Source organism: Manis javanica, chromosome 4 (assembly GCF_040802235.1).
Source record: "Manis javanica isolate MJ-LG chromosome 4, MJ_LKY, whole genome shotgun sequence".
Lineage (NCBI taxonomy): Eukaryota > Metazoa > Chordata > Mammalia > Pholidota > Manidae > Manis > Manis javanica.
Window position 1 is genome coordinate 50,109,602 of NC_133159.1, and position 11,044 is coordinate 50,120,645.

Here is an 11,044-nt window from a genome sequence, read left to right on the forward strand (position 1 = left end):
CACTACTTGTGCCCTTCTTCTCATCTGTTCATTTATTCAACAAGTTTTTATCTAAGGCCTCTATATAGCAGGTTACTATTGTAGGCCTAGGAACACAACATTGAATAAACGCCAAACATCCCTTTTCTCTTGGAGTTTACATCCTAATGGGGAATGATATAAAACAAACAAGATTAACAGGTAGTATACACAGTATGTTTACATGGTGAAAGACACTAAGGAGAGAAATAAAGTAGGTAAGGATATAGGGGAATTGGGAAGGCATGTAATTTTTTATAGCAGGAAGGTCTCAGTTAGCTGATGACTGTGATAACCATTAATATTATAGTACTGTTCATCAATATTTCTGGTTATTCATCTGGGCCCATGATAGGATTGCATTTCCTTGCTACACTGGAATCAGAGATGCCCAGTATTTGCTTTGGCTGATTAAATGTAGTAGAAGTGATGTATGGGTTTTGGATGGAAGCTTTAAGTGCTAGTATATGATTCTTTATGCTCTTTCTTTTCCTCAGCCACAGCAGTTTTCTAATAGTGGCTGTTCTGTCAGCTGGCAACCTAGAGTGAGGACAACATGGAGCAGAGCCCAGCAACCCCAAAACGGACGTGTACTATGACGTGTTTTAAGTTACTAAGGTTTTGAGGTTGCTTGTTATTGTAGCATAACCTAGCCATCCTGTCTGATACGATGGCAACTGATTACAGAAAGACCTGAAGGAAGTGAGGGAGCGAGAATAGCGTATTTCTAGGGAAGAGCACTCCCAGCAAGGGTGATAGAGCAAAGGCCTCCAAATGGGAGTATGTGTGGCATTTTAGACTCAAATGAATGGAGAGAACAGTAATAGAAGACTCAATCCAAGACGTGATGAGGTAGGGTTTAAGTGCCATTGTAAGGACTTTAACTTTTTTTTTTCAGCAAGAAATGAGTAATGAGGAAGAGTAACATGATCTGACTTAAAGACTTTTTAAACATTCTGTTTGTTTGTTGGGAATAAATTGGGGTGGGGGTAAGATAGGATCAGGAAGAACAGTAGGGAGGCTGTTGCCTTACATCCAGGTGAAAGAGAAGAGTTGTTTTAATCATGTAGTGGTTGGATTCCAGATATTTTTTTATTGAAAGTTGATAGGATTTGCCAATGGATCAGAAATGGTTGAAAGAAAAAGAATAGAGTCCAGAATGACTCTAAGGTTTTTGCCCTAAGTAAATAAGAGAAAACTGTAATTTCCTAAAATGGAGAAGATAACAGTAAATGTGTTGGGGAATGCATAGGACCTCAAAATATTGGGCAGTGTTAAGTTTGGGATGCCCATTAGACTACCCAGTGGAGATGTAAGGCAGACAAGTCCATAATGGAGATAGAAACTTGGGAGACATTGATATATATATAGATAGTGTTTGAAACCATGAGACTCAGTGGTAGCAACAAGGAGAAAAGTGTAGAGAGAAAAACACAGAGGTCTAAGGAGTGAGATTAATGAATATTAAGAGATCAGGGAGAAGAGAAGAAACAGTGAAGAAGGCTGAGAGGGAGCTGCCAATGGGGAAGCAGAAAAACAAACAAAACAAAACAGGAAAATGTGTTGAAGAAAGAGTGTTAAATTCCTCAGAGAGGTCAAGTAAGAAGAGGCCTGAGAATTGACCATGGGATTGAGAAAATGGAGGTCATCTCTAACCTTGATAAGAGCAGTTTCCCTGGAGTGGAGTGCCGGCAGCCTGACTGGACTACACTCAAGAGATAATGGAACAAAAGAAATGGAAACACGTCATTTAAGGAGTTTTATTGCAAAAGGAAGTAAAGAAATGGAGCTTTATTGGGCAACAAATGGAGTCAAGAGAAGAATGGGAAATAGATAAAATCAATAGCAATTTTGTAGGCAAATGGAAAGAGGAAAAATTTGATAATGCTGGATAGAAAGGGGAGATTGCTGGAGTAATGTCCTCAAATAGACAAGAGGAGATGAGATCTAGTGCACAGAGGAGTTGTCTTTGGTCAGGGTTCATCCAGGAGAAATGGGCATAAATGCAGGGAGGTGGTTGTATATGGAGCTGGTAGAATGTGGGAGCAATCATCTGAGTGCTTCTATTTTCTTAGTGACATTGGAAGCAGGTTCATGGGTCAGAGTAAGGGTAGCAATCTGAAGGGACATGAGAAGGTATAAACTACTGTTGAAGAGAGAAGGAAAGTGAGTGGATTAGGAAAATATACTATGATTTCCAGGCAGCATTAAAGTGAGTGAACATGAATTTAAAGGAGACCAATGAGCATGGCTGTGTGGTTTTCTCAGGCCACATTCAGCTGTGTGGGAGCAGGCACGGAGCAGGTAGAGAAGGGTTTACACAGTGGGTGTTTTGCTACAGTAATATGATGAGGATAGAAAGAGGCAAGACAGTTGAGAATTTATGCCAGGGTGTGATGATACTGTAATTAACAATGGAATTTAAGCACACAATGGAGGGAAGTGAGGTAATGAGCAGGGTATGTTATTAAGAAAATGCATTAGGATGCATGGATTGTAAAAACAGTAGTGGCTATGGCTGGCTGAGTGCCTTCTACCACTGGGGTAGGTGTTTCACATTAATTAATGCTAATTCACAAAAACCCTACAAGGTAGGTGTTAAAATTCCAAATGTATAGCTTGCTAATAGACTGACCTCACATATTGTGACCACAAGTGAGACCATGAGTGATATTTGAAATTCAGTTATCATTTCAATATCCAGTAAACAATACATGTATTCAATATCAATAATAAGTGTTACATGAGTACAGGAACCTGGAAGAAATGGGGAGGCACTTAAACATCTTGAGGTTTGCCAAGAAAAGAAAACCCCAACCAAGAGACTGACTTGGGCAGGAGTTTCAGGCTTCCTAGAGTTTACACATAGGAATCTGGCCTCCAGGGACCAGGATGACACAAACAGCTGCAACTTGAAATTGATCTGCAGCTATAAATAAAGTGCAGCAAATCCAAGCAGAGTCAGCAAGAATCCAGTTGAAATCCTGCATCCTGGCTGAAATCTCTAGTGTTCAGTAACAGAAAGTAAACTCAGAAAGCCAATCCATGTATTACATGAGAAGATACACTAGTTTCCTAGGAAAGGTGTAACTCCAGGTAGCTGAAGCTCCAGGTTTCTTGGTTGAAATAATCTCAGTGACTCTCAGTGGTGTTTGTATGGACAAATACAGAATGCTTTAATATCAATATTTCAGGCTAAAAGATCTATGCATGTGTGGAGAACATAGTCAATGATTCTGTAATATCTTTCTACATTGACAGATAGGAAGTGCACTAGAGGGAGTGAGGATTTAATAATATGGGTAACTGTTGAACCACTGTGCTGTACATGTGAAACCAATATAAGATTATATATCAAGGATACTTTAGCAAAAAAAAGAATCTATGTATGTGTTACATATTTCAAATGCTTAATATGAATGTGGCCAGTAGAGTAACAGTCTTCTAATTCCAACTTAAAGAAACTTCTCAATGAACTTCTTCACTGATACATATCTCCTTCACTATGAATTTAATAAACTTGTATTAAAAAATAAAAAATAACTTGGTGTGTTTGTTTTATTTGCTTACATGAACATAAAGGGAATCACAGAACCAATTCTCAGTCCCCCCAGGATATTGCTGAACCAACCCTGAAGCCACCACAGCTAGACTTCTTGCTAAGTGAACCTTAAATATGCTACTTTTTGCCAGGGACTGACAAACTACAACCCATGGGCCAATAAATAGAGCCTTGTTGGAACATAGCATGCTCACTTGTTCATATATTGTCTATTGCTACTTTCATGCTACACCTGCACAGCTGAATCACTGGAACAGAGAGAGCACGGCCTGCAAAGCCTAAAATATTTACTATCTGACCCTTTACAGTAAAAGTTTGTTAATGTAAAACTGAAGGAACAAAACAGTAGCAGACTCACAGACTCCAAGAAGGGACTAGCAGTTAGCAAAGGGAAGGGGTTGAGGAAGGAGAAGGGGATGAAGGGGCACTATAATTGGGAATCACAATACAGCATCTTACTACACTGATAGACAGTGATGGCAATGGGGAGGTGAGTACTTGATAATATGGGTGAATGTTGAAACCACAATGTTGCTCATGTGAAACCTTCATAAAATTGTATATCAATGATATTTTAATTTAAAGAAAAGTTTGCAAATCTCAGTTTTAAATACCATTAGTTGGGTTTTTTTGTTATATCATACTGAGAGCATGCTGAAATCATACAGCTACATTTCAGCTACCTCTTCCAATTCCTGGATTCTCCCAGAAACTCTCAGTAAGGTCTTCAGTATTCCTCCATACATTGCCTGGTACACCGTGGATGAATCCAATACCTACTTCATCTAAAATCTTGTACAATTGACCCTACTAATGCCCAGTCATCCCGGAACTTTTTCACATCTGTGGCAGAGCCATGCTCTGTCCCCAGGGGAATAGCTTGCATTCAGTCTGGAACGTTCTGACGGCTCTCCCCTTCCCCTTGGCTGGCTTCCATTCATCTTTTACAGCTTAGCTCCAGTGCTATTCCTTCAAGAAAAGATTCTCTGACCCACCAAATAGGTCATGTCTTTATTTTATGGTCTCAGGGGACCATAAATTTCTCCATCATAGCATTTACCAAGAACTATAATAAGGTGTGAGTTGTATATTCGTTTTATTCTTTACCTTCCTTTTTAGAATAAAAGCTTTATGTGTGCAGGGGCTGTCTTGTTTATATTCTTTATCCCTAGTGCCTTAAACAGTATTTCATTTGTAAAACACACAAAATAGATATGTAATAAATAAATGAGGAATAAGTAAATGGAACAAACAGTACAAATCATGCTTTGAACCATGGGAAACCTTATGTCCTTACTGAACCATGTTCATTTTTCAGAAATACAGGAGCAACTCAATTATATTAGGCTAGTGCGTTTTATATGGGTCTGACAATATCTTAACAAGTGTGTCAAGATCTGACACCTCGTCCACTCAACCCAAACCCATCATTTTTCTAAGATAACATGTCAACTGCCTAATCCATTTACCTGGTGGTCCTGCATTTGTGTATATCAACCTCAGCTCACTCACAGAGGTAGTTCCACCCCTTGCAAGCTCTATGCCCTTACAGGCTCCCTAACCTCTGTTTTCTCATCCGTGAAATGAGGATGCAGTATGTGGACTACAGACTTCTGCTCCACTGTGAAGAGGGTAGGTAAGCGTCTGCCTAAATTTAGATGCTGTCACAGAAGTAAGAAGGAAAAGGTAAAGTGACTTGAGAAGGAAGATGTGGTCCTCAGAGTCCTACTAACAGAATCCACCTAATATTTTATCTGGGACAGTTTTACACCTAGAAATATTACCTTTTTTTTTTAAGAAACTACTTTCTGTCAGTCTTATTTCCATCTTCTATTTAAGAGCCTGCGGAAGAACAGCTTTAGCCTGTCCGTGTTGCTCCTCCCGTGCCGTGGCCTGAGCAGTGGGTGCTGCGGACCAGCCCTCAGAGATGGGCAGAGGCTCCCGTTCCCGGTAGGGAGCTGCCGGGCGGGCGCAGGGCACCAGCGCGCCTCAGACCAGTCTGCAGCCTTGGGGTGAGTAGCAGTGAGCCCAGCAGCTGGAGCAGGCCCTTCACCCTGAAAGTCCTCGGTTGTGGCATTTTCCTCAGCAGCCTGTTCTTCCTTTTCAGTGTCTTCAAGATCTCTGCGGAAACAGAGATCAGGCATGGCCTCCCACGGGTGTTCACGAGGGGTGGTGCCACGCACTCGCAGAGCTTTCATCCGCGGCAGACCCCCCAGGGGCTCACCTGCTGTGGCGTGGACGGCAGAGTCCACACACGCAGAGGAGATTCGGGGTTACACGGAGCGGCTAACGTCAGTCACCTCTGGGAGAGGCTGTGGTGCCCCTGGACCCGGGGGCACCAGCAGGGGAGGCTCCCCGAAGGCTGCCTGGGCCTGGCTAGGGGAGGTCGTGGGAGTGGGGCGGCCAGTGGGGGCAGCTCCGGCGGCGAACGTCGGCACAGCTTGCAGGCCGGTGCTCCTGGGGCGCGGGACACGGACGTCAGCGGGCTTTCCATGCAAGCTCCTCCCGGGTCCCCTTCAGGTCTGTGCTGCAGGTGCCATCACCTGTCCTTTTGCCCATGTGCTGCTCCTTTGGAAGTTAGGGTTGGTGCTGCCGAAGTGGGTTCCTGCTGTAGGGGATTTGAGGGCGTCCTCCGCCTTCATCTGCAGGACACCGAGGACTCCAGGCGGTGTGAAAACTTCTCTTGAGTTACGGTGAGAACCAGCAACGGTGGACCCCTCGCTGGGTAAATGTGGAAAGATTGCATTATTCTTCACACTCTGTCATCAGGAATGGGATCTTGAGAACAAAATGGGTCCACAAGGAAACTGTCATTTTCCATTTTAATGGCAAGTGCCAGTGAGTCTAAATCAGTTTCAATCTTGCTCCCCATTAAAACTTATGCTCTGTCCAACATCCCCCAGTTGGCAACCTCCCACAGGCCTGAGTGGCGGTCAGGAACCACAGGAGCTGTGCACCTGGGCCTGCCTCCTCCTCCTAGAGGCTCTCCAGCACTGGGGTGGGAGGGCCGGAAAGTGCGAGAAGCATCCTTCCTTGGCCACTGCTCTTCCTGCTTTAGGTGTTTCTTGGCTCACGCCACAGGCTCAGACTGGCAGCCACCACGCTCAGATCCCTGCCGGGTAGGAAGAGCGGATAGCGGGATACCCTGAGGACGCCGACGAAGTGCGCACACTCCAGCTTCTGCACTTAGCTTACCACCACTCCTGCTGGCAGGACCATCAAGGAGCTTTAAATCCCCTTACTCTCCTAAATAGCCCCTTGGGCTGAGGAAACCCAGACACCCCTTCCGTGCTGACGATGGGGGCAGACTGGCCCTCTGCCGCTTCTCCAGCTCGGCCCTTGCAAACTGCTCCTCCGGGCTCCCACCTTCAGGGCACTCAGGCAAGAAGCTGGTAGGAGTCCCCGGGTTTACACGTGCCCCCACCTGTAGAGAATGAGTACCAGCCAAGATCCTTAAAACGTTCTCCCTCTACTCCGCTTGGGAGGCAGCATCTCCAGGGTCCTGGGCGTGTCTGCACCTCAGTCAGCAGCCAGCAAGGAGCCGAAAGGCAGCATTCCCTCCTGTAGGCAGCCCCAGGGTCTTGGACCTGTCCTCACAGAGCTACTCTCATTGGGCCTGGGAGGTGGGTAACTCAGGACAATGGAGGCAAAATGACACACAAGTCCCTATCCAACCAATACCTCACGAGTATCAAGTTACGATGTAGCAAATTGAACTTTCATTTCTCCTCTTATGCAGGCTTGTGGGGGTGGATGGGGGGGTAGGAAGACTCTGGCCTGCCTGTTAATAGCATCTGCAGGTGTTCACCTAGCATCTCCTCCTTAGAATGTGCAGGTTCTTTCAGCTTTGCAGCTGTAGCTGAGAGCCAAGAATAGAAGAGCCCCCATTTATCATTCTGTTAAAAAAAAATGTAAATATGTATATATATATTTTACCAGATTTGGATGGTATTATTTTATAACTTGCATTTTCTCAAAGATGTGTGGTAAAATTCCCCATGCTACTAAATGTGCTTTGAAATATTATTTTTAATATCTGTGAGAGGGAGACAAGAATGTCTCACAGCATCAGTAATATTTGGGCTGCATCTAAAAGGGTGAGTCACAGTTTTCTGTGGGAGAGAAGAGGGAAGCCTCATATTAAAAGATAATATAAGCAAGAAAGAACTGTTCTGGGAACTGGCAGAAGGGGTGGAGACTTGATCTACACAATCCTGTGAAATTCAAGAGTGAGTACTCATAACTGTCATTATTAGTATTATCATAAATTTTATTTTCAAAAGAGGAAACTGAGGTTTAGATAGATGAAGATATTTGTCTAAGATCAATGAGTCAGTCAGTGGTAAAGCCTGAATTCAAAGTTGAGATGCCTAGAAACTAAGAGGAAACAAATGTAAGAAGGAAAGGAAGAAATGCAGGCATCCAAAATCATGATGAAGGAGAAGGGGTGCCCTAGAAGTGAGAGTGGAATGGAAGGAAAAACCTCTGCTCCATTTCCAATTTAAACCCTTTTGTTCTTTGAGAGGCCTGGGAAGTTGACCGCCAACTTCCCTCATCTGATGAGTGAAGTATAATAAATGTGTGCTTTTCTTTCTTGTACAAATGTGAAGTCATTTCCAAAATTAGCCCTATCCGACTGTTAAAATCCCCAAGTTCCCGAAGTCTCTCAACAGGAAACAAGCAGTGGACATCCAGATGTTTCTCCTTACAGTGTTTGTCTGTGTAGTGTTTACATATATCTTTTTCATGTCAGATCAGCACTTTATGAAATGCTTTATTATAGCAATTGAGCATTTTTTAAAAAGTACTGACAAGGGTACTCAGGGAAGCATGGGCCCAGGGTGACACATGGCTCCTTAGCCAATGATCCATCTCAGAAAACCATTTCTGAGAGCCACACTTCCAGCTCACGCTCAGTTAAGAAACTCACCAAGTACATTACACAGTTGAGACTGTCCCTTTTCTGTATGAAGAAAACTAGCACATGGAACAAACCTTGATGAACATCCCCTTTGGAGGTTAGAATAAAAATGGTTCTGCAAAATGTGCAAGCTGCCAAAGGCTGTGAATACCAAAGAACGCCTTCCTGCAGGAGGAGAGCTGAACAGAAGCCTGGGAAGGTGAGTGATCGGCTCTCACCTTGTGTAGTAGTAGTTCTTTCTTACCTGGTGCCAGGAGCTAGGCTAGAAAAAGTAAAGATTTTGCATACATACCTCAGTTTTGTATACAATCCTCACAATAGTCCTAAGAAGGAGGTACTGTTTTCATGCCCTGTATGTAGTAGATGAAACGGAGACTCAAGAGAGGCTCAACAACCTACAAGTTTCCGCACCTACTAAGTAGCTGAGCTGGAAACCTAGGTCTACCCCAGTTCAGAGGGACCATGCATTTAACTAACCATTATATTCGGAATGGACTACTCCACAATTCTGTTCTTAAAAACACAAATCAAAACGTGGTGGATCCACTTGGTTGATTCTCCAAGGAGAAGATGAGATTTTGCCTCCGTTTCTAACACCAGGACTGCTTTTCTCTTCCTTAGTAATTATTTAATGAGTCGTCCTCCCTTGCCTCTACTTAGGGGATGAGGTCACTTTGGATCACTTCTCTTGTCTTCCTTTCAGGCTGCCATTGTTTCATTCTTTCTCTGAACCCCTAAAAAAGACATCAAAGGCAAACAGCACATACCTGGCAGGTCACAGGGATGAGCAATGGGGGAAAAAATTAATAGAAGAGTAACAGGCTTGGATCTCAGAAGCCTTTCTCTTGCCAGGTAACTGGTGACCAAAGAGATAACTTATCAGACTTTCTCAACTGATACCACATTTGATTAATTAGTCTTTCTTCCTCTTCTTTAATTATGGTCTTAGTCCAGACTCCCTGCTGTTTGTTCCACCACTGAAGGGAGGAAAGGAAGAAAGAAATGAAGATAAATATAACCAACGTATTTTGAATCTGGGATGTCTCATTAGCAAGTCTGTGATTTTGGTGCAGAGTAACTAACACTTAGTACAGAAAAGGTCTTTTCTCATTCTATTTGTTTTAACCAAATGTTTAAATTGGTGTGTCCCCTTTGGCCTATCTGGAGGAATGCCTATATCCAAAACACACATACTGTACGTAAGAACAGGCATAAACAAAAGTCCAACATCTGCTCACCAGATCTGCCCCTCAGTTTTCTTCTTAAACACCAAGGGAAGCATCTCCAGTTAGTCTCCAGTTTGACTTTGCAAGAATGCTGGATTCTCATAGAGTTTTTGCCTCTCACCTTTCCTGCAGTTTATAGGGGGCTTTGAAGTTCCTCTGAACAGACAGGGTCTCTGTGTTCCACTTATTGCTTAGCCAACCCTGGAGCCTTGGGTCCATCAGCTCCTTATTAAGTGCTTAGTAATTTCAGTTTCCACCTTTTGGTCTTGCTCGCTTTGCCAACATCTGGAGAGGATTAGCTCCCAGGCCCTGTAACATACCCATTTTGTGGTTCTAGGGAGAGCTGTGTGCTAGGAGATGTTGTGGCCTGTAACGAGCTTTCTTTATGGTTTTTAACTGTAAAAGGTACCCTCGTTAATATTAATAAAGGAGAAAGCAGAGCCACTCCACTCTATTTAGCTCCTGCCTTCTTGACGGCAAGATCTTCATGTTGAAGAATATCATGAAAATGGGAATGAAGTACAAGATAAAAGAATCCATAATAATAATAATAACAACAACAATATGTCCAGGCACTTGAAATGAGTATAAGTCTATCCCTGCTCAATTCAATATGATAATGGCTCTCTACTTGTGGCTTCCAAGTGCTTGAACTGTGACTAGTACATATTAAGATTTACTGTGAGTGTAAAACACACTAGACTTGGAAAACTTAATATAAAAAATGTAAAATATCTTAATAATTTTAATATAGGTTATATGTTGAAATAATAATCTAGAGCTATAGCATTATAATTAATTTTAACTCTTCTTTAACTTTTAAATATGGTATCAGAAATGTTTTACTTATGTAAGTGGCTGGCCTTCATGGATTGCATCATGTTCCTATTGGATGGCAGTGTGCTAATGGACCAGAAAAATTATTTAACAAGATATGAATAGGACCTGCAAGATTCCCATGACTTGGGGATCCTATATGACATCAAAGTGAATAGGAGAGGAATCAAAAGATGTATTGAGAAGATGTCATCTTGAATTTCAACAAACAGGAAAAGGTGGCTGTCAGAAACTACTGATGGGTAAGTTTTTTCTCCAGTATAAAATTATAGACCCAATTATTGAATACAGTATTTATAAGCAAATTAAGAAACAAGTAGATGATTACAGGAAACTGGCTAAGTTCATTAAAACAAGACATATCTCATTGAATTTACTACCATTTTTGATTAAGTGACTGGACTGACAAATCTAGGGAATTACATAAACAAAACTGATTTCAGAAAACTATTGGACAGAATGTTTCATGGCATCCTTGTA